The following is a 24,159-nucleotide window of genomic DNA, read 5'->3' on the forward strand; positions in this document are numbered from 1 at the left end:
CCTTACACTAGGTTTTTAACAATGAAAGAGTGAATTTATGTAAATGACACTGAGTAAAACCTGACTAATTCAAATTCATTGTGTGAAATCTGAGATAGCTCATGAGAGTTGGATTGAAGTTTTTTTTCCTTTTTTTAAGTAAGACAGTTGAAAATTTTATTTTCACATTTCACAATACAAATGAAAATTGAAAATTGTCTCTTTTTTTTTTTGTCCCTTGCACTACTCCCCTGCAAAAAATACTCTCTTTGATAGGAAGGGGATACAAGTCTTCCCTATCCTCCTGTTAGAAAACACCCAGTCACAGCACCATGATTTCCTGGTTACCTAGAACAAATATAAAATGAATATAAAGAGGTTCCTGCCTGTCCTATCTGTCTGGCTGAGTGGACACCATCACGGGATGGGCAGGCGGCCTCATCTTTGGGGACCCAGGCATCATTGGCATGTGGCCTCCCATAGGTGGTCTCATTCCAGAAGCAGGTCCCACTGGGATCATCCAGGAGGGTCCATCACTGGCATCAAGGGAGGACATCCCATATGGGGCTCTGGCCTCATACCAGGGCGAGGAGGAGCCGGGAGACTGGGGGGAGGTAGGATCATTGCCCTGCAGGAAGAGGAGCAGAGAATGGAGTAGGAGGTACCTCTCCTTGTTGAAATGCAGCGGTTATTTTGTCCATCACGCTCTGAGCCTGCTCTTCCACACTTTCCCTTTCTTTTCTTTTTTTTTTTTTTTTAAAGATTTTATTTACTTATTTGACAGACAGAGATCACAAGTAGGAAGAGAGGCCGGCAGAGAGAGAGGAGGAAGTGGGCTCCCCACTGAGCAGAGAGCCCGATGTAGGGCTCGATCCCAGGACCCTGAGATCATGACCTGAGCTGAAGGCAGAGGCTTAACCCACTGAGCCAGCCACCCAGGCACCCCATCTTCCACCCATTTCTGATAGGAGTCTTCACGTTCTCTTTGTGTTTCCTCCCACTGCCGCGTGTCTTTCTCACGGATGGAGGAGTCATGAGTGAAGTATGTGTCACAGTAGTCACAATAAAACTTAGGCATGTTGCTCTGCAAGCCACTGGCCACTTCCTCCCAGGATTGAAGGTTTTTCTTTTTCTCCAAGATTGTATTTATTTATTTGTCAGAGAGAGAGCACAAGTAGGGGAAGCAGGGGGAGCCACAGGCAGAGGGAGAAGCAGGCTCTCCGCTGAGCAGGGAGCCCCATGCCTGGTTCCATCTCAAGACCCTGGGATCGTGACCTGAGCCGAAGGCAGATGCTTAACCCACTGAGCCACCCAGGTGTCCCCAGGGTTGAAGGGTTGTTTGTTTGTTTGTTTTAAATATAAAACATTTTATTTTTATTTGTTTTTCTAGTTTTTAGAAATGATAAAAATGTACTAGTTGTAAAATAAATTAAAATTCACCATACGGAAAATAAACATATAGATGTTTATCTTGTGCCAATGATTCTCATTAATATTTTTTTAATTTTTAATTTTTCAAATTTCTTTTCAGTGTTCCAGAATTCATTGTTTATGCACGACACCCAGAGATCTATGCCATATGTGCCCTTTATAATACCCACCACCTGGCTCACCCAACCTCCCATCCCCCGCCCCTCCAAAACCCTCAGGTTGTTTTTCAGAGTCCATAGTCTCTCATGGTTCATCTCCCCCTCCGATTTCCCCCAACTCCCTTCTCCTCTCCATCTCCCCATGTCCTCTGTGTTATTTCTTATGCTCCACAAATAAGTGAAACCATATGATAATTGACTCTCTCTGCTTGACTCATTTCACTCAGCATAATCTCCTCCAGTCCCATCTATGTTGATAGAAAAGTTGGGTATTCATCCTTTCTGAGGGTTGAAGTTTTTGATAATCTTTTTGTAAACTCTTTTTAAAAAGGTTAAGAGCCTAGATAATAATGCCATCTATATAAATAAAATTGAAAATTGAAGAGGGACATTGATGATACTTATGAGGAAAAGCCTCACTATTTTGAAGAAAGAAGAATGGATTTATATATGTATAACTGGTATGTACATATTTACTTATTTATTTTAAAGTCTCTTCAAAAAGTCCTTGGGAGTGCCACTGGATAATTCTTTGTTAGCCTAGTTTGTTCAAGTAATAAATGAATAATACATAAATACAACTGCATGCTTAATAGAGTAAAACTACATGTTCAACAAGGTAGTATGAATGTACTCGAATTGAGAGAAAGAGAACAAAAGACATTTACATTATAACCCTTAAAATGTGTAATAATGGAACTGAATAAATGTTGAAAACTGCAAAATGTCATCAAAATATCCAAGAAGAATTTGTTCTTAACATCTCCCAGGTGACACACTGCAGTGGAAGGATCTGGATCCTGAGGCCACACTTGGTGGTGGAGTAGGGGATTATATTGCCCCATGATATCCCTCAGTCCCTGCAGGGGCCCTTCTCCTATTGGTTGAGTGTGGTGTGGGAGTATGCCTCAATGTGGGGTAAACCACCTTTTAAAGGAAAATGCTTCTGTTACCCACTGGGGAGCATGCCCACTAGTGCCCTGGCTTTTGACAGAAGGGGAAAAGCCAGTGAGGGCTGGTTTGTTCCTGAAAGGGAGGAAAATTGCTGGGATGTGTGTGGGAGATAGAGAGAGTGTCCAGGTATGGAGCATTTAAGGCTTGAGGTGACCTTCCTTTATCTGCAATTCTTTAGTCCTTGCTAGATTCCTTAAATGCTGGGGGGAAAATGATATTTTCATTTGCTCCTTTGTTTTTGGAAACCAGTGAACAGTCAGGGTTTTATGAGTGGTTTACACTGGAGATCCAGGCACGAATATAGGAGCTAGACATAAGAAGTCAGCCCTGTAGATTTCGCTTGACCCAGTTTGTGACAAAAAGCAAACCTTTGTTAGAGGTAATGACTCCTGTCTTGTGACGGAGCAAAACTATGAAAAGTAAGGGAGACAATGAAAACTTTAAATCCTGGGTGACTTCACAGAGCATCAAACCAAACATCTTTTGAGAACTTCCTTATTTTAGAATTTTCTGTCTTATGAAATAATACAATCCCTTTATTTTGTAAATCATTTGGAATAGAGTTGTCTGTTACTTGTCATAGAAACATCCTAACTGATACAAGCAATTAAAAGAGTATTATTACCCTGTGTGTAGACCATACTCTTTAGAGCTTAAGTCAGGAAGCTGTGAGTCAGTCAAATGGTTCTGGAAGAAACTGTTTCAGACCAGGAGGGTTTTCACTGCACTGGTCACAGAGCCAGACTCCTCACTGGATCATCATCTTGGCCTGGCTCCAGCTGCTTCCTAGCTCCCTAGAGACAAGAGGGAGTCACTAGAAAGGTTTTGTTACTCTGCCTCTGTGCTCTTACCAGGAAAGACTGCTGTCCAAGGTGCTTTGAGAACAGAGTTCCCGATTCCAGTTCGTTCAGGACTTTCCCAGCTTTTGTCCTGAAAGTCCTAAGTTTTGGAAAGCTCTTCTTCAGGGGTCAGTTGCCCTAGAGTCCTTTGGAACTTGATGTGGGGCTACTGATCGGGGACCTTGCAGGAAGGGGTGGTCTCTGGGACTAAGCACTAGTACCAGGGCAGGTCCAAGGAGGCACAATGGAAGCAAGTTTGGGAAGTGTGTTTTATATAGGACACTGACTCTTCTCTCATTTCAAACTGGATTCCAGGATCCAAAGAAAGGACAGAACTGTCACTACTAAGTTTCCTGATCACAGTGAGGTATCAGGAGGTCAAACAGACCTGACTTCTTGTTCTGGGGACAGAGATAAAGTGATTAGAATAAGAGGTGCTGTGGGGTGGCCACAGAGGCTTGGCAGTGGAGTAGGTGTCTTCCTACCCCCACCTGCCACAGCAAGAAACTGGCTGTTTAATTTGACTTTCTCCTGATAGGGAGCAAAGCACATTCCATCGTTCCTGATGCAAGAGACCATCACTTTTTTAAAATAAATATGGGTGAGGCAAATTATGTTACCAAAAAGTTTCCACTGATTGCAACTCAAAATGTGTGTACATGAGGGAAAGACCCCTGCGGAAAGGTATGAAGAGATAAAGTAGTTCTGTGAACCACATTAGGAGCCACGACCTGTCCTTTTGCAGGAGTTAGAAAATAAAGCAGTGACACTCTTTCATTATAGTAAAGGTCCTCCAAAACATGGGGGGAACACCTGCTGATGTAAATTCTTAAAGAATAGAGCTGAAGGGGTAGAAATATCTACAGAATTGTCAGTAACAGCTGTGGAGGTAATGTTGGAACAGGACATGGAAGAACGGGCAGTTGACCTTTGACCTTGGTAGCTTCAAATCTTCATTGGGACATTTAACAGTTTTTTGTTTGTTTGTTTGTTTTGTTTTGTTTTTTACGAAAAGAGTTCATGGTTACATAAGCTTGTGAACCACTGTTGCCCTTCCTCCCCCCTCTCTAGCAGATACCCCCCTATCTAGCATGTCTAACCATTTCCAAATGTTATATAGTTAGATTCTGGTTTTATTTTAAATTGAGAAACGATTATCATCATCCCAGGGTAATAGTCAACCACTTTCAGAAATACTGCCTCAGAAAGTTTGTTTTTGAGAATAGTCCCAGTGAAAAGCTCAGAAAGGAATTTCCTTGAAATATTTTTAGAGGTAAAGGAGCATCTTCATTGGCGGACTTGCCTAAGGCAGTGTTTTCCCCCAACCCAGGGTTAGGGTCAGTACCAACTGGTCAGGAGACGTGTTCTTCCACTAGACTCAAATTTGACATTGGAATACGTGGACTTTAAGAAAAGAATCATCGTATTCTTTCATTGGAGCTCTGTGTGACTGAACCTCTGTGAATCTTCTTTTCGAACAGACATTTAAAATCCAAATCTTTAGAAATGCTGCCAAGAGTTGAAAAGGCAAGTGTGAAAATTAAAGTGGCCATTTGACGATCAGAGTATTTCAATTAAAAAAAAATGTGTCACTTAAAACAGGCATTGAAATTCTGGAATTAAGAATAGAGATTATCACTTTGAGTAAGGACCCATTGGGAAAAGATTGCTATTTGTTTGGGAAAATGGTCAAACTGGTAAGATATAAATGTAGTTATTCCTACATGAACGCTATACTATGCTTACAATTGCAAACCTGTTGAAAGGGCAAAACGTAGGAAAATTACTTCATAAATATTTTATAACTAGAGAACATTTTAGCTGAGCAACCTAAACATAGCCTTTTAGGTTAGAAGCAATATACTCTTTTTCATATGCTATAAATAGGTCATCCATCATTATCTGAGAACCTTGTTTTTGCACTGAGTTAAAAAAAAAAGGAGGGAATTTTATTCAGATGAGAGGAAACAAGCATGGATTAAAAATATTTAGAAAAAGGGTGTATTGCATTATCTTTAAAGACTTCTTATGAAGATTTGCTTTGATTGAATTGCCATTTCTAAGTTAAATGAAACACAGAAGAGGTTTGTTATCACTTGACTGAAGTTCTAGAAAAGCAGCTTGTCAGAGTTACAAGAGACAGGTGAGTGGACGTGTTAGCTTTGGGTGAAGCTATACACTCTTTCTAAGGTACCCACATCAGTACATGGTTCCATGTCTGGGAAAATGGAGCATGGTCAGTTTTTCTTAGGGATTTCCACATCTCCCAAAGTACTCTTCCTGTCTGTCTTAGTATCTCCACAGGGGATCAGGGGCTTTCAGTTCTCCAACAGGTGAAGGTCCTTCTTTCCTATTACTAGAGCAAAGGATTGGAAACAATGTAATTGTAAAAAATAAGAAAACATAGGGGCGCCTGGGTGGCTCAGTGGGTTAAGCTGCTGCCTTTGGCTCAGGTCATGATCTCAGGGTCCTGGGATCGAGTCCCACATCAGGCTCCCTGCTGGGATCGAGTCCCACATCAGGCTCCCTGCTTCCCTCTCTCTCTCTCTCTCTCTCTCTGCCAGCCTCTCTGCTTACCTGTGATCTCTCTCTGTCAAATAAATAAATAAAATATTAAAAAAAAAAAAGAAAACATAAAAAATAGATTCCGATGAAAAACAAGTCAATCATTAAAATGTTCTCTAAAGAAATGTTAAGTGAAAAAATATAGAAATTTTATGTGTTATATACTCCTTATGTATACATTCTCTCTATATGTATATTTTCTCTGATTTCTCTCTCTCCATACATATATTTGAGTTACTTTTAATTTTATTTATTTATTTTTTAAAGACTTTATGTATTTATTTGAGAGAGAGAGCATGAGTTGGGGTGGGGGCAGGGCAGAGGGAGAAGGAGAAGCAGGCTTCTCACTGAGCAGGGAGCCTGACACCAGTCTCAATCTCAGGACCCTGGGATCATGACCTGAGCAGAGGGCAGACCTTTAACTGACTGAGTCACCCAGGTGCCCCACTTTTAACTTAAAACACATTTATTTGAAAACATTCCACTGAACGCATTAAACATGAGTACCAACATGATCTCAGGATGCCTCATGTATGTGCAAAAAATGTTGTTACACAAAATAGTCTTTTTTTTTTTAAGATTTTATTTACTTATTTGAAAGACAGAGATCACAAGCAGGCAGAGAGGTAGGCAGAGAGAGGGAAGGGAAATCAGACTCTCTGAGGAGCAGAAAGCCCGATGCGGGGCTCAATCCCAGGACCCTGGGATCATGACCTGAGCTGAAGGCAGAGGCTTAACCCACTGAGCCATGCAGGCACCCCCAAAATAGTCTTTATACAAACATATTTGCATATACATGTACACACACTAAAATGTTAATAGCACTTTTCTTTTGGTATAATCATAGTTGATTTTTTGTCCTTTTTATGAGTTGTATTAATTCCAAATTGCCTATACAAATGTGTATTAGTTTCCTAACACAAAAAATAAAAAGTACTTGGAAATAATAAAACTATTTTCACTGTGGTCCTTTTTTTTTTTTTTTTTGAATCCCTGGTTTTTGCTAGAGGAACTGAGTTTACTTGGGCAATCATGTTAGTATCTGTGGTGCAGACCTTGAATTATTTTGTCGAGAAGTCTGAAGACTAGACCTCACCCTCTGCTGATGAACTCTTGGACTGTTGAATGCATTTCTTGGCCTCTCTGGGCCTCATTGTTCTCATCAAGAAAAGAAGAGGTTTGGGGGGCAGAAAGATGCCCCATGAGGTAACTCTCTGGTGAGTGTATGGCCGTGATTTCCCCAAGAAAGATATGGTCACTGTCAGGGGCTTGTAAGCATTAATCCCAAGGGATACATTTAAACTATAGACATTTTTGTTGACCTAACTGGCAGTCCCTTACCTATCTCTCTAGGACCATGGTTCTCAAACTCGAGCCTGCATAGGAATCACCTGGAGCCTTGTTAGAGTGTAGATGGCTGGGCTCCAGCACGAGTTTCTGATTCAGCGGGGCTGGGGTGGGGCCGGAGAAACTGCCTTTGGAACAGGTTCTGGGTCATGCTGGTAATCTGGTGATCGGGAAGAAACCCGCCTCAAGGAAATATCCCGGTTAGGAGAAGGTGTTTTTCAGTTTCTGTAAGTGTTTTGAACTTCTTTTTCTCCCTTCTTCCAAAATTCTTAGAAAAGTGTTTTGAAGGTTTCTCAAGGATACCGTTGAGTCAAAATTTTAAAACGCATAAAACAAACTGAGGGTTGCTGGGGGGAGGGGGGTGGGGTTATGGACATTGGGGAGGGTATGTGCTTTGGTGAGTGCTGTGAAGTGTGTAAACCTGTCGATTCACAGACCTGTACCCCTGGGGATAAAAATCTATGTTTATAAAAAATAAAATATTAAAAAAAAACAATGAAAACATGATTTCACCAGTTGCTGTAAGAAGGAGCAAATGCGGAGACTGATGGGGGGGGGCCTTGGGTCGGAGGGCGTGCTGGGAGGAGAATGTGTATTGTTTTCTGTGGGCTCCCGTCTGCCACACAGAGCAGGTGCGTGGTTTCTCCAATGAATTAGACAAGGAAGTGGGAGGGCTTTCTCTGTGAAGCATGTTTATTTTTTATTTCTTTGAGAGAGCGAGAGAGCAAAGCGAGCACACGCTGAGCAGGGCGCCCAATGGGGGCTCGGTCCCAGGACCCTGGGATCCTGATCTGAGCTGAAGGCGGACGCTTAACTGCCTGAGCCACCCAGGCATCCCCGTGAAGCAGGTTTAACCTGAATACCAAGATGGTCTCAGGATGTCTCAGTTACTTGCTTGGTCCGCAGTAAGCCCTCACAGACAGTTTCCCTTTCTTTTTACTCTGCTTACCAAATCCCAAATCGACGGCAGCCGGTTGGTGTGCATGTGAGACTCAAGCAAACCCAGACAGGGACGCTGACAGGGCAGCCTCCTCTGCCTGTGGAACCAGTCTACATTCCAGAAATAAATCATGAATTGTCACTTCTCATATCTTCTTCACATACCACTCTGTATGCCTGGAATGTCTCAGACAAAGCGACTTTCTTCATTTATCTGTTCTGCTAGCCCTCTGTAAGTGACTACACTCTAGGACTGAGCGCATCCTACCCTCCCTGGCATGCTGTGCAGCTTCCTCCGGGGAACTGGAGATATCTTGGGTACACAGCTGGCCTTGGGTTCATCTCTGCATCTCCAGCAACTGATAGATCCTTTGGCAAATGTTTTCTGTTGAAAATACGTCCACGGATATTCACAGGCAAAATTTTATCTTTAATGTAAGTAAAAGGATCAATAAAACAAGGCCAAATTAAAAAATAGTGACCTTAAGACACTGCTCTTTATTCTGGTCGGTACTAATTCTTAATAATATGAGGATGTGTTATTTTTAAAATTGCTCTCCCCAAATAATTAAAGAACATTCAGCCTCTGTAAGTTTTGAGAATATTTGTATGCCTCGTCTCATGTCAAACATGGATTTATCTGTCCTGTTACTTAGACAATATTGCAAAGGTGTGTTGACTGAAGTTCTCAAACCCCCAGAGTGGAAAAGTGACTTGTATTTATTTATAGTAGTTTTGACTCTCAAAGTCCCGCTGAGCTGAACTATTTGCCTTTTCAGTCTGCAGTACACGAAGCGCGCTTTGGGGAATGAATCGGACACTATTACAGGTAGATCAAGGAGGGAGTTATTTCAAGCAGCCAAGGTGGTTCTGCCTTTAGTAGGAGTTAAAGCAGTGTTATTTGCCAAGCTTTCCTAAAAACAGCATGTAACCTCAGAGATGAGAAAGCAAGGTGGTCATGATCTGATTGATTTCCAGGTGAGACACGATGAAGGGTCGTTGTCCTAAATATACTTAAGAAAGGATCTATTAACTTTTTACCTGGATGACTTTAAGGGGTTTTGATGCTGCTATAGGCTAGCTATATTAGTCCATGCTAAAACAGGAAACTAAAAAGGAAGTTTTGAATGAATCTCCAGGTGATAGATAACAGTATGATCTGTGAGACAGAGCATCGTGTAGGAATTTCCAAGTTAAGTGTCCAAAAATCAGTTACATATACATCAGTTACAGGATTCTATATCTCATCCACCTCCAGGATTAAAAAAATCAGTTATTTAGGATCAAGGAGAATTTATGAGGAGGATGTCCTTAGAGACCTAGCCCCTAAGGGGAAAAAGTTCTGTGAGTAGCTACTTCTCTATAGGCTAAGTCAAGAGACAGGGGCTTCAAGACTTCCATGCTATCTATCACTTGGAGAACTTGATATGTTTCCCCAAAAGTTAGGAGGACACAGTGCACTGGTGTCTGACTCCTACCTAGGAAATTTCAGAGTGAGAGGTGGGCTGATGATGTGCTATGGTCTGACTGAGCCTATGGGTTGGGATAAAAGGCTCAGGTCAAGAGGAGAGGGACTGAACATGACCTCAAGTTAGAGCTCTGTGAGCTCTCTCCGTGGCAAAATGCACATACCTCAGGAAGTAAAATCTCAGAGCAAATACCCCAAGCCTCAAGGACAACAGCTACCCCAGTACTAGGATTCAGTCCACACAATGGTCTGCTCCAAACCAGAAGTGATGGGCTACAGGCAGGATCAGAAAGCAGGTCAGTCAGGTCACTAGTTTTTAAGATATGTTAAGATACGTTTGGGATAAGGCAGGACCAGTTACTTCAGGTTTCCATATGCAACCTCTTACATAATGATGGAAACATTAATTAGTCCTGTTACTGCTGAAGAAAGCAGTGACCTCTAGAGTGGAATTAAATTAAAACAACAGCAATGGGGCACCTGGGTGGCTCAGTGGGTTAAGCCTCTGCCTTCGGCTCAGGTCATGGTCTCAGGGTCCTGGGAATGAGTCCCACATCGGGCTCTCTGCTTGGCAAGGAGCCTGCTTCCCCCTCTCTCTGTCTCTCTCTCTCTGCCTGCCTCTCTGCCTACTTGTGATCTCTGCCTGTCAAATAAATAAAACAACAACAGCAATCACAACATGGAACCAAACAGCCAATAAACAAAAAGTGCATGCTGGCAGATCACACATCACTGAATGTTGAACACATTTAAAGAGTGTCAGTTAGGATAGAGGCCAGATCATTGGTTTGACCTGTGACACCCACGACGTCCACATGTTGTGGTTTAGTCTTGTGCCTGAGACTCGTTGACTCACATGGTTTGGCTCTAAGCTCATTCTTTCCCCCTTGTGGAGTCTTCTCCCTAACACCTTATCCAAAAGTCTTACTTGCTTGCTTCACAGTGGAGCACAAGAGTGGGGCATTTCAACCACAGCCCTGTAAATTTAGAAAATAGGAATCCCTTATTTAAATGAAGTTTGGTTAAAAAGTGTAACTGAATTTGATGGATGTCCAGTTCCAACTAGAAATCATTTACAAAGCACTGGGAAGGACCCTGAGTCTGTTGACACATGAGATTCACATGACAAGACTTGAATCGTCCATTACATGTTAGATGGAGAAGGTGAAGGTGACAAATATTTTCAAAACCGTGTCTATAAAACTTAAGTTAAATATAAACTTACTCTCTATCTTATCTTGAAAGTGTATATTTGTTTCTGTTTGCTATGAAGGGCATTCAGCTTTCCTAAAATATTATAATGCTGATTTCAGTAGTTTCAAAGATTATTGATTTGTAGCTCCAGACTAGACTCTGATGTACATAGAAACCCAGCTTATTAGAATGTGTGTTGCATAAAACTGGTTTTGTTTTCTTTTTCCACTTCAAGTTGTAAACTAGTTTTTCATGAGAGGTTGATTCACCATGGAGGTTAAGTTGGTAATAATTAAGTGATGCTATAATTAATCCAACTCAGATTAACCCAAATAGCAAAAAGAAAAAAGAAAGACTGAGTAGATTTTCTTAAAATTAGGAACACAGTTAAAGGCACAACTCTTCTTTGTGATATTTATTTACAACTAAAGTGAGAAATCTATTAACCTATTAACTTTGAAACCCTTTGAGAATCTCAATTTAGTTTCTTTAGCTAACTGTAACCTTTACTGCTTTTGATTCAACCTGGTCTACCTTAAGAGTGGGACAATAGCAGATCTGACCTAGAGATTTCATGGACTCATTTGGGCTTCCCTATTTATCAACTCTTCAGAATTCTTCTTTATTGTAATTTATAGATAATTCAACTCAAAATGACTTAAGCATATGAGTTTATTAACTCCTATCACCTCAGTCTAGGCAATGTGTGAGGTAAAATCCAGTGTTTGTAGAATGCCATTAGGATCGGCTCTCTTCATCCTGGAGTGTTTTCCTCCACGTTGGCTTCATTCTCAGGCAGCTTCTTCCCACAGTATGGCGGCTAGCAGGAGGAGGTCTAGACTTAGATTTTGGGCAGTTTAACAGTCTCAGTGGAAAGAGAACTTCTTCCCTAGTAGTTCTGGTAAAAGCTCTGTCTCTGAAGGGTTCTAGGTTCGGACTGGCACGGTTTGGGTTCCTCAAGCCAATCACTTTTCCGAGGGCTTTGGTGCTCCAATTGGCAAGTTCTATCTAGGTCACATCTCCCTTCCCCACCAACAGATGGAGGACCAACCCCACTGGTCAGGTAGACCTAGAGTGAATATATGCAGACTTTGGGGTAGAGGGGGTGTTTTAAGTGTAGCCAAGTTCTCCTTCATATGTGGACAGCCTTGTCAGGTCTGTCCCTCTTTTATTCTTTCCTTCCTGGGTGGGGTTTCTCAGTGGCACACACTGTGCCTACACATTGGACACCTAGCTCCTATCTTCTCCATTCCTTTCTCATATCTAAGCCCTCTAGCTTCACAATCATAACCCCATGTTGGGAGATCCGGGGCACTTAAACTTGAAAAAATACTGGTGCTGGAAAGAACGTCCAGTGGAAGAAAGACAGTTTCTTCAACAAATGGTATTGGGAAAACGGGACAGCCACATGCAGAAGAATGAGACTGGACCCCTTTCTTATACCATACACTAAAATAAACTCAAAATAAATGAAAGATCCAAATGTGAGATAGTAATCCATCAAAATCCTAAAGGAGAACATAGGCAGCAACCTCTTTGTCGTCATCCACTGCAACGACTTGCTAGACATGTCTCCGGAGGCAAGGGAAATAAAAAACACTGGTGCCTAAGCCCCACCCCCAGAGATTCTGATTCACTCGTCTAAAGTAGAACCCTTTCAGTCGTGCTTTTTGAAAGCTTCCTAGGAGATTTTGATGTACAGGTGAGGTTGAGAGCTGCTGTTTCAAGCTAACCTTGATGTTGGGAAGAACCTGTCCATCCTGCACACAGAGGAAGAAAGAAGTTTGGACACTAACCTGCCTCAGAAGTGTTGCATTTTGACCACATCCAACTGTTACGCTAGAGGAATGGAGCACTAATAGGGACATGTCTGTCACTTACCAGCATTTGGAGAAAGGTCACGATCTTCTCCTGGTTCCAGAAGCAATACCAGAAGGGGCCCCTCCTTTTGCCCTTGCCCATGGTTCACTCAGTTTCTAATCAACCTGATGATATGAGCCACCAAACGGATGTTGGTCATTGATTTGAAACAGAGGTGTTTCAAAGTGCAGGCTTCTCTGTGTGTATGTGTTACGAACGTGTGTTTCCTTCACCAAAAAAAAAATGATTCACTTGAAGAGGAAGAGATCTTGACCTTTGGGTTTTCATACTGATTGTTTTTGCATATTCTCTGCCACAGGATGAAGTTGTCATTGCTTGGCTCTCGAGAACGAAGTTGTATATTTTCTGCTACGTGAATCATTATAAACAACAGCTTTGGAAAGGCACTCTAGGGCCAGTAATTATACTGATGAAACAGAAAGACTGTATTCCAAGTGAGGTTAATTTTAGCAGAAGTCAGATAAAAATGTTGTCACCTCATAGCAAACACGCTGGCAATGGAGCCAAAACCATTGGTGGCAGTGACCGGTTGTCTGTGCTGAGCAGTCTCCAGACTCAACACAGAAGGCAGTCTGGACCTCTTGACAACCCTCAGTGGCCTAAATTTTGAAGTAGATTTATTAAGCTGATTATATAATAAGCCTTAGAAAGAAATCACAAGTGGAAATTAATCCTGAGTTAGAAGTGTAACAAAGAATATAGAACGCTGAAAATTTGATGTGTGTGTATGTGTGTGTGTGTGTGTGTGTGTGTTGGGGTGGGGAAAGGCTCGTGGATCTATGTAACTCATTACTGATCCACACTGAAGATGTTTATTTCTCCATGAAGTAAGCTAATCTGTGAAAAAGACCGCCAAATGGAGAAAAAATGTTGCACCTTATGATGAGTGCAAAGTTTTGATGTCTCTAAAAAAAAAAAATTCATGTTTAAATTTTGTTTAGAATTCTGTTTTCTACAAAGAATACACAGGTCTTTTAAGGAACCACTTCAGCTCCGTGTAGCCCGTGTCTCAACTCAGTTTTCAGAAATGAGTGTTAGTGGATAATTAAACAAATGAGTCCTTTTGAAAAGAAAATTAAGGCTTAAAAAACCAAAGAGATTTGGTAAGGAAGTCTGCCACTGAGGAGAACTGTGGCACAGGAGGAAAGGTGTTATATTCTCATTGGAAAGATGCCACATGCAGCCATTTCTTTTCCTTTTTTTCTCATGTGGAGAAAAGCAGCAGAAATTCTAACCACAAAAAGCTTGAGTATAAAATAAGTTCTTCCCAATGATTTGTTTGAAGCATTTAAGCCAGAGAAATACATTGACCTGGTATCTGACCTAGAGATTAGAGATCGGTGGACAGATAAGCAATTTCATTAGTATGGAAAAAAAATCCTTGCTTAAATTAGCTTAATTAACAAGAGAATGAATTGAACTTTGGTACTGAGATATTCATGGGTGGAGGCACTATTTTCAGAATGTACTACATAAGGGGACTTTAAGGATATTGCTGGAGGTGTGGGCTTTTCCTACTCTCTCCCACACACCTGTCCATTCCTTGCTTCTAACTGTTCCAGGCTAATTTGAATCTGCGTCAATTTCTTTCTGTGTGTCAGGCAAGATGGCCATTCACAGCGTTTTTGATAAATAACCATGGTAGGAAGAGAGGAATCTCTCAACATCCACATACCAACCTTAGAAAATTCTCTCATTGTCTCTGATTGGGCTGTACATTCATTCTTCAGAAATCTCTGTGGCCAGGGCTATTGGCATCCCAACTGACCCAGTGTGGTAGGCTGAATTCCTGGAATTAGTGAATGTGCTACCATACTAAACAAAAGGGACTTTGCAGATGTGATTAAGGATTTTGTGGTGGGGAAGTTATCCGGTGTTAGTTTGCTAGGCCCAATGTAGTCATAAGTTTCCTTATAAGGGGGAGGCAGGAGGGGCAGAGTCAAAGAGGATCATATTGAAAGACATGAATACAAACAGCAGAAGTTAGACTATGGGGAAAATCCGTAAGACAGACAACCTAGTTTCCTTAGCAATAAAATTGCAAGGAAAAAATAATTAGATATAATAGGAACCTATAAATTATTAAAGACTTAAGAGTCATATTAACAAATGGAATTATGTGCTTTGGATCCAAATTCCAATAAAAGAAGCTTTAAAAAATTATATAGGCCAGTTGTAGAAATACGAACACATAATGAATATTTGATAATATTAAGGAAGTTTTGTTGATTTGTTTGGGTTTGATGATGAAAATATAGTTGTATTTTTAAAAGGAGCGTCTGTAATTTGGAGACAGGAAGTAAAATATTGGTGAATAAAATGGTCTGATGCTTAGGATTCACCTCAAAATAATCTGTTGGGTGTAGGGAAGTGGGAAGAAGTTTAGAAGAAACAAAAACTTGCATGATAGTTTTTGAAGCTCTGTGATGTGTGAGTGGGGAAGTGTAGTACATTCTGTCTTCTTTAGTATGTACAGTGATGAGTCTGACTCCGTATTTTGGTGTTTGACTGCCAACATTTACGTGTCACCTTCCCTCTTCCTGTCTTGCCCCCACATCTCTACCAGCTGATAAGAAAACCTTCTCTCCTTTGGCACTTGCAGGAGATTTAAGCTCCTGACTGCAATAAAAACCTGGGCCAGTCTCCTTTCTTTGCTCCATCAAGCCACTCCAAACCTGCCTGAGAGGCCTGTCCTCTCCCCCAGAGAACTCAAGCAGACGGCCAGTTGGACGGAAGTGTGGGTGGTTTGGGGACTCCACTTATAGCTGGTGTGTGAAGTGTGTGTGGTTGGGTACCGGGCTTTTCAACCTGTGGGGTCTATGCTAAGTCTGGGTGGTCGGTGTCCGAATTCACCACAGTGTCAGAATAACTCCTTATTCACTTCTCGCACAGAGACATCATCCTATCCATCTTTTCCATTTCCAAATATACCTCATAGAATGACTGGGAGGTTTCCTTTACACAAGAAAAATATGAAAATTTGGGTAGATCAGAAATCTTAAAAGCAATGAGATGATTCTAGAAAGCAAGCCATCTTTGGGGAAACAAGACGCAGTTTCTCAGAGGAAGGGAGACTACCATTACCCTGACTTAGCTCAAGCACTGATCACTCTTAGAGGTTCCTGCTTTCTCTCTGACAAGTCTACAGCTGTTTTATGCACCGAAGATTTCAATTGCTAAAAGTAGCTTGTAGCTGGAAGCAAAGAAACATAAATTAGTCTAACCATGCAATCAGCATTTATTTATTTATTTATTTATTAAAAGGTTTATTCATTTATTTTGGAAAGAGAGAAAGCGAGAGAGAGAGGAAGTGCCTACAAGTGTGGGGGGTGAGGGGCAGATGGAGAGACTCTCAAGCAGACTCCCCGATGAGTGGGGATTCTGACATGGGGCTTGATCTCACCACCCTGAGACCATGACCTGAGACAAAAATCAGGAGTTGGATGCTTAACCAACTGAGCCACCCACGTGCTCCACTATGTGTATTTATTAAGTGTCCACTATGCCAGACAGTTGGAAGCACTGGAGATCCATGTGGTCAAGGCTAAATGTAGCCTCTGCTCTTATGCAGCTTATAGTGTAAAAGGAGGTTGAATGGGGGGAGCTAGACCCCAAAAAGTGAGCTCTTCTTTTAACATCTGAAATTTTGATAAGTGCCATAAAGAAAATAAAGAAGAAACGGAAAGAGCGTAACTAGAAATAATGACCTTGGTGATGATCAGCCAGCTATGTAAGGAACAGAAGAAAAGTGGGGCCAGTTTTTGCGTGTGTAAGCCCTGTTTACTTGCTCAGGTCCCCATGCTTAGAAGGGTCCCATGCTTGGTGTAAAGCTTTGCTGTCACCAACTTGAAATTATTAATGAGTTTTGAATAAGAACACCTGCTTTTTAATTTTGCAGTGGACCTTGAAAGAGTGTAGCTGGTCTGGGGAAAAGTGTTTCAATCAGGAAAAAACAGCATGTGCTCAGACTTGAGGAAGGGAAGAACAGGTTGTATGAGGACAGCTGAAAGAATGCCAAGAAGGAGTAAGGAGAGCTGAGTGGCAGGAAGTGAGGTCGGAGGAGGCAGAAGATCTGGCAACTGAGGAAGTAGACTCTTGCCACTGCCATAAACTCAGGTGTTTCCACTGGCCCCAGGACCTTTCCTTAGGAAGTTCTCTGGAGCAGTGGATGCTTTTCAGATAACCCATCACCAAACTGGGTCTCAAGCCCTGGGACACAGGTCAACAAGAGATAACAAAGGTGGGAAGACAGCTAGTGCCTTGAGGCTTCCCGTTGATATTCTCAAGTCCCAGCAGAGGGACGCTGGATCCAGAGGGAGAGCTCGCTGGGGCCATTGCTGAGATTTAGCCTCTGAAGTGTCCCGTCAGGACCTCAGGAAGGGTTACACATCTAGTAGAGGGATCTGCAAAATGCCTAGGAATTATTTTTCTCTATGTTCTTGCTTTAATGTAATATTTCAAGTTCTGTATTATTTCTTTGTAGGAAATCTGTCATTCTAACAGAGTCTACTCTGGTGTGCCGAGTAAAAGAGAGGCATTTATAATGCGGGTTGGCTATTACTAAGTTACAAATACCAAATAGTGCCATCAAGTGATGAGCACCTGAAATCGTTTGTAAGTTTCAGGTGTTTTGCATTATATCTCCAACAGGACATTCTAGACCCTTTTATTGTGTTGGAAGCAGCTATTTTGTATTTCTCTAAAATTTCGAGGTCACCAGGTACACATGAGATAGGGGTTTAACAGACCTCTCTTAGAATTGGTAGGGGAAGTGAAAGTTGCTACCTGTTACTCTTTCCCCCCCACCATGTGGGAATCCAAAAAAGACTTAAAGACCCTTGAAAAGGAGGCACAAGGAGGTAGGAAGTTCATGTTGGAATCATCTTACAAGGTATCTATCTAACAGTATCTAAATAGGAGGTCCCTTATCAGTGAGGTCTTGAAAGACCCCGCGTGTAGATACCCTTCCCCCAGCCATTGATTAACTAACCGCTTTCTTGCTTTTCTGTAATCGCTTGGCTTCACCCTTCCCCTGTTAGACCCTTACCCCATTTAGGGGGTGATACTGGTCTCCTGTTTGAACAGGATACCTTCTGCATAGTCACGTTAGTCACGTAGGCAGGGGGCCGCATAGTCACGTAGGCAGGATGCTTCTCTGCTGAGTAATGGGGTCCAGCTCCCCCTCCTCACTCCCCCTTCCCGCCTTTTTCTTCGCGCGTGCGGGTCCTCCAAAGCCAATCCGCAAACACCAAGTATGCCTTTTTCAAATGTTCAAATTGTCAGCCAATCAGCCCTGCCCCATCCAAAACTTGTTTGTACCTATCTATAAAAATCCTGCACCACCCCAGCCTGGTGTGCTCAGCTAGCAGGAGCTGCTGACCACCCGCAGGCGCCTGCGCTACAATAAAGAACCTCTTGCTGCTTGCATCCTGTGGCAGTGTTGAATTCTTGGGTAAGGGGATCCGCGAGTCTTTCAGTCTCCTAGGTAAATGGTCCTACTGAGGTCCCTAGCCTTAGATAAGGGAGACAGGGCAGATGTAGTGATTGGAACTGGTACAAGATGGTATTGATAGGTTGCTTAACTTGTATACCCTCTGTACCTGCTCCCTCTTTGTGGATTGGTAATTGCTTAGCAAGTGTTTCTCACCTGAAGAATGGACTATAAAGGCTAATAAAAATGACATCTGCTACAGTTGAACACCTACTGTGTGCCACAAACTGTATATACGTTCTTGTACTTAATTCTCACAACAAATCAAATACGTAGTTGGGTTTTTTTTTTATTTTAAAGATTTTATTTATTTGTTTGACAGACAGAGATCACAAGTAGGCAGAGAGGCAGGGGAAGAAACAGGCTCCCTGCTGAGCAGAGAGCCTGATGCGGGGCTCGATCCCAGGACCCTGGGATCATGACCTGAGCCAAAAGCAGAGGCTCTAACCCACTGAACCACCCAGGCACCCCTCAAATACATAGTTATTATCCTTCTTCTATAATTGCTAGAAGTGAAGCTTGGAGAGGTTAGGTAAGTCACCTAGGGACTAAACTCTTCATGCTGGTGAATAGCAGCCTAGAATTTATAGTCAGGTCTTTCTGACATCATAGTCCATCCTCTCAATGGTTACTCCATCCTTGCCAAGGAAGCCTCTCCTCCCACTTGCCCAGAGAGCTGGAGCAGAGCTAGGGCGAGCAGTCAGCATTTTGTCATCTTCAGACCGGCTGATTCGTGATTGGCCCCGTGCTTACAGGAAGCAGATGGAGCAGACACCAGGATCCTGCAGAGCTCAAAAGAGACAATCAAGCCCTGCTCCTTCCATCTTTTTTACATGACATTTTGTTAGGTTGGAATGTTACTAAAACCAGGGCACTCGAAGGCAAAGATGAGCGCAGCCTAATTCAATGCACACATACATTTAAAACCTAGATGGGGTGTATTTTATGTTTAAAATACTGACCATTTCTGCACAATGGGTTTTGTTTTAAATACCAGATGGCTACAAATACCCAGCCAGACTCCCTCAGGGTATACAGGATTTCTTGGCAGTAAACCAGCTCTTTGGGGGAGGTCTATTAACTCTTCCTGACCACTGGCCTGGTAGCTGATGCTTTTAATACACTGACTCTCAAAAGGCTTCTCTAGTGGTGTAGACAAACTCTTTCAGAGAAGTCACAATGACCTAAATGCATAAGTAAAATAAGTCATAATTAAAGTTAAGAAGTGAGTGACTTAACCATGAAACTAAAATGGTGTGTTAAATGAAGACAAGAAAGAATATCTCTGAATTGGGTATTTATGGAGATGAGTGAAAATATTGATTGAACCACACCAGCCTCCTTTCTAGCCTCTAACTTTGGGGAACATTTTCCAACCTCCAGACGTTTGCATATGGGTTCCCTCTTCCTGGATGTTTGTCCCCATCCAACTCCACAGCGTGACTGCCTTTTTCTCATCCTCTGCTCTCAGCTGAGATATTATGTCCTGAGAGGACTTCTAAAACAGTGTTCTCTGTCAGGTCTCCAGGCAGTCTCTACCTTTTGACCCAGTTTTTCTAACAACTGTGTTGGTGTTTCTTTCCTGCTCCTCCTTTGGGATATAATCTCTGTAAGGGCGAGAGCTAGTGCTTGGGTCAGTGCTGTGTCCTCAGCTCCCAGACCACACTGATTGACACATTCAGGGATTCAATAAGTATTTGTTAAAAGAATGAGTGATTGCCTGTCCCTTGATTAAAAAATATATATATTTTTTATTTATTTATTTGACAGTGAGAGAGAGAAAGAGAGAGAGAAAGCACAAACAGGGGAAGGGACAGGCAGAGGGAGAAGCAGGCTCCCTGAGGAGAAAGGAGCCCCATGCAGGACACAGTCCCAGGACGCTGGGATCATGACCTGAGCCAAAGGCAGACGCTTAAGCCACTGAGCCACCCAGGCATCCCTATCCCTTGATATCTGACAGTACTTTAAAAATATCAGATCTCTTTAGAAAAAAAAAAAAAAAAAACTCTAGATTTTATCCATACATTTAATTTTCATCTTAATAATAGTGAATGTTTTCAAAATTTCCAATATTTCAACAATACAATTGACCTCACATGTTATGATATATGAGAAATAGCAAGTGATGTGTGGGCCTATGGATTTTTTCTTCTTGTTGAGGAAAAAAAAAAAAAAGAAAGTGTGGTGTTAAGTGGTGATTCAGGGCAGAAATAGCCTTGAAGCAATAAAAGCAGACATTGGCCTTCACATCTGCCTGAGAGAGACAAATATGGACAGAAAGAACAGAAACAAATCCATTGCTGTGTGGAGAATTCATATTGAAGGGCTCTTGACTGAATTAATGATAACAGAGATGAAAAGAAAAATATCGTGTAATGGAGAATGATATTACAATTTTAATCTGCACTAGGTTTGAAAGTTCCTCATTGTCCAGTTATTTCTGGAGGCTTATGTTTGGGTTACATTTTATGAGACTTGGCTAGATTGTTGAAAAATAGGAAAATAAATCCAGTCTTCTTGTATAATTAGAATAAAAGGAACCAAAATGATGGCACAGGCCTTTCAAAGGATTTGGAGATACTAAACTCAAAAGCCCTTAGGATGAAAAACTGAAACTTCATACTAATCTGGGTAAAGTAAAATTAAATGGTACATTTAATGATACCAAGAATCACCCGCTTAAGAGGGAGGGGACACTAGACTGAGAAGGGGAAAAAATGATGTGGCCTTGATGGTACCGAGTGCTGGATGTCTTCGAGTCTTTTCTCACAGATGGACTGACACTAATAGCATATAAAAATATTATGATAGACGGAGAAACCGAGTTTTTAATTATCCCCAATTTATCTCATTTGTTCTTATGCTCCAAATAAAAAGCAAAGCTCACATTTGAAATTAGTAAGCCTGCCTAAGCCCAAGAATTTAGCATCTACATTTATCTTCATATGGATAATAACACATTTTGGGAAATAAGTGCCTTCTTGATTATTCATTTACTCTTTGATCCTCACAGTGCTTCTTTGTAAACTGATTCTTCTACACTTTCTTTCCTTTTAAAAAGATGTATTTATTTGTTTGTTTATTTATTTATTTATTTTAGAGAGAGAGAGAGAATAAGTGAGGGGGAGGGCCAGAGAGAGAGGGAGAGAGAATCTCAAGCAGACTCCCTGCTGGACACTGAGCGCTGGGCTTCATGGGGCTCCATCTTACAACCCTGAGATCACAATCTGAGTGGAAACCAAGAAAGAGTCTAACTCTTAACCAGCTGGGACACCCGGGCACCCCTCCCCCACTTTGTTTTAAATCCCTCTGAAAAGCTGGTCAGAATCCTTGCTTAAGGTCATCCACCGCATTATGGTACCCAGCTGTGAGGCACACCATGGGCTACTATGATATTCTGTATGCTTCTTCAAACCAGATTGGCCCAGTTACAAACAGAATTTCAGTGTGGAGAGGCACTGGAAGTTGCAGTATCTGCTGTTTTGGTCTTATGGAACTTATTTTCTTTCCTTTGGGTAATAGAACACACATGTTTTTTCTTGGGGATGCACCCCTGGATGTGACCCAGGCATGGCCATGGAGCCCATCCCGGCCTCTTGGCTGCAGGGTTTAGTTGGTGGTGGGCACATGACCCAAGATGATCCGAGCAGAACTGATGCTGGGACTTTCCATGAAACAAGAGGAAGAAGGCTTCTCTCCCCTCTGGACCTGGAATGATGCTCATGTTAGCCTGGAGGAATGAAGCCCACCATGAGCATTTACCCCGTTGGAAAGGAAGCAACAGAGGGTGGCAGAGCCAGGAGATGGAGAGAGGCTGCTTCTTGACAGCTTTATTTGAGCAGGTGAATTCAGCCTGTTACTTGAGTTCTGATTGAGTGAAGAATCATCTGTCCTAAAGATTCATGTTTGTTCAAGGGCCAATGACTGTCTTTAATGAAGTTTTCATGCATTCATGGTGAAATGAGAAAAAGCAGGTTCAAGGCAATGGGTTTTTCAGGAAGTTAGCTCTTCAATCTGAAGGACTGTTTCAGTTTCTAAGATTGTATGCTTCCTATAATTTTGATGTTAAAATGTCCTTTCTTTGTGATAGGAGATGGTAATTTTAAAATGTCTTTACTTAGCATGTGACTCATAATAAGTAATGACAGCTGCTATAATCCCCAGATATTAGTGGATTAACCCAATGAAGTTCATGTATTCTTCAAGTAAAATCTGAATATAGGGAGAATTACCCACATTCACTTGGGGACCCACACCCCTTTCATCTTGTGGGTCTGCTCCGTTAGATTGTCCAGAGCTCACCATGTGGCCGAACTTCTCAGCAAATGAGGCTGGGAAATACAGGTTAGCTACATGCCCAGGAGGAAGAAGAAGCAGAATTAGTGGCAAATTAGCCAATCCCCGCCACATTTGGCAAAATTAAATTTCAGTCCTTCTGTCACGTTTCCTTTTGTTCTTTGAAATTTTAGTAGTTCACAGAATCTCAAAAAAAAAAATTAGTAACCACTGATCTAGTTTAATTTCTTCATCTGATAAATGAGAAAACTTAACTGCAGAAGGTTAACTGATTTGTTCAAAATAGCACAGCTATAGGGGTGCCTGGGTGGCTCAGTCGCTTAAGCGTATGACTCTTGATTTAGGCTCAGGTCATGATCTTAGGTCATGCGATTGAACCCCGTATAAGGCTCTGGGCCAAGTGTGGAGTTAGCTTTAGATTCTTTCTCTACCTCCCCCTCTCCCCTTCCCTACCTCTCTCTCCCTTTCAAAAAAAAAATGTTAAAATATAAAATGGTTTTCCTTGTATCATCTAAAATCTTTTCAGTATTCCAATGTTACCTGGTACACACTTTGGGAAATACTACCTCAAACTGACAACTCCTGGCCGAATATGGTTTATTTTTATTTTGGTTAATTAATTTAAAAATCTGTGTTTATTGAATGTGGTTTAGATTTTCCACTCTCCATACCTTCACTTACAATTTCTCCTACCTGGGATGTCCTTCCCTCTTCATTGCATTATCCAAATTCTCTAGTATCCGAGAGTGCTGAAATCTTTCCAGTCCCCTCAGACCACAGTGATTTCCTCCTTAATGGGCACATGGCACCTACTGTCCTCATTCTTTTGACTTTTATGGCAGCCCACGTTGCTTCCCCTTCAGCATTCTTGTCTGGGGTTATTATTTACTTTTCCATTGTCCTATGTCATGTACATCTCTATACCCTTACGCTCATTGTCATGATTCAACACTTCTTGAGCAGCAAAAGCATGACCGATGCAGTAAATGAGATCAAAAGAAAAAACAATGATATCACAATTTTTTTTTTTTTTTTTTTGGAAAAACCAACCGTTGAAGATGGGAAGGTACCGAAGAGGGGGGTAATCTGAGGATTGAAGTAGGAAATACCACCTGAGCTCAAACTTAGTCTTGTATCTCAGGACTCCAGAAGGATTCTAAAAGTGGTCCAAAGAACACAGAGGTAAAGGATGGAAAGTTGTAGGTAACTGGGATTGCTTTAATCATATAGGAAAGTGGAAAAGTTAATAAAGTCAAATTGCTTTGTCCTCCCACTTACTTGGGTTATTGAGTTTGTTGGCCTCTTCCCTTCCCTGGAACGTTTTCTTCCCCATTGGTGCTTCAATCAGGGAATTTCTTTCTGCTGCTTGAAAGTGGCTGTAAAGGTCAGGCGGGAGAGGAGGCTGAATTCGAAGGATGACATGGCCCAGGCTCTGCAGGAAGAGAGTTCACCTTGTTCCCTTTGGGGAAGGAGGTACAGAGGTGTTTGAACTTGTTCTCTCATTTCTAATGTCCTTGAGTCTTGAGTTCACTTTGGGTTTGAAATGGGCCTTTGTCTGTGTGTTGCTGTTGTTTTTAAAGAATCTGCTGAAAGATAGAGTGTTCTATTTCATTTTCT

General features: G+C 41.8%; 1 pseudogene; it reads right to left on the reverse strand.

The window, feature by feature from the left end:
• Positions 1-370: 370 nt before the first annotated feature.
• LOC122918740 lies at positions 371-1,057 on the reverse strand (annotated as a pseudogene).
• Between the last annotated feature and the right edge of the window lie 23,102 nt (positions 1,058-24,159).

The sequence above is a fragment of the Neovison vison genome, chromosome 1 (genome assembly GCF_020171115.1).
Source record: "Neovison vison isolate M4711 chromosome 1, ASM_NN_V1, whole genome shotgun sequence".
Taxonomy (NCBI): domain Eukaryota; kingdom Metazoa; phylum Chordata; class Mammalia; order Carnivora; family Mustelidae; genus Neogale; species Neogale vison.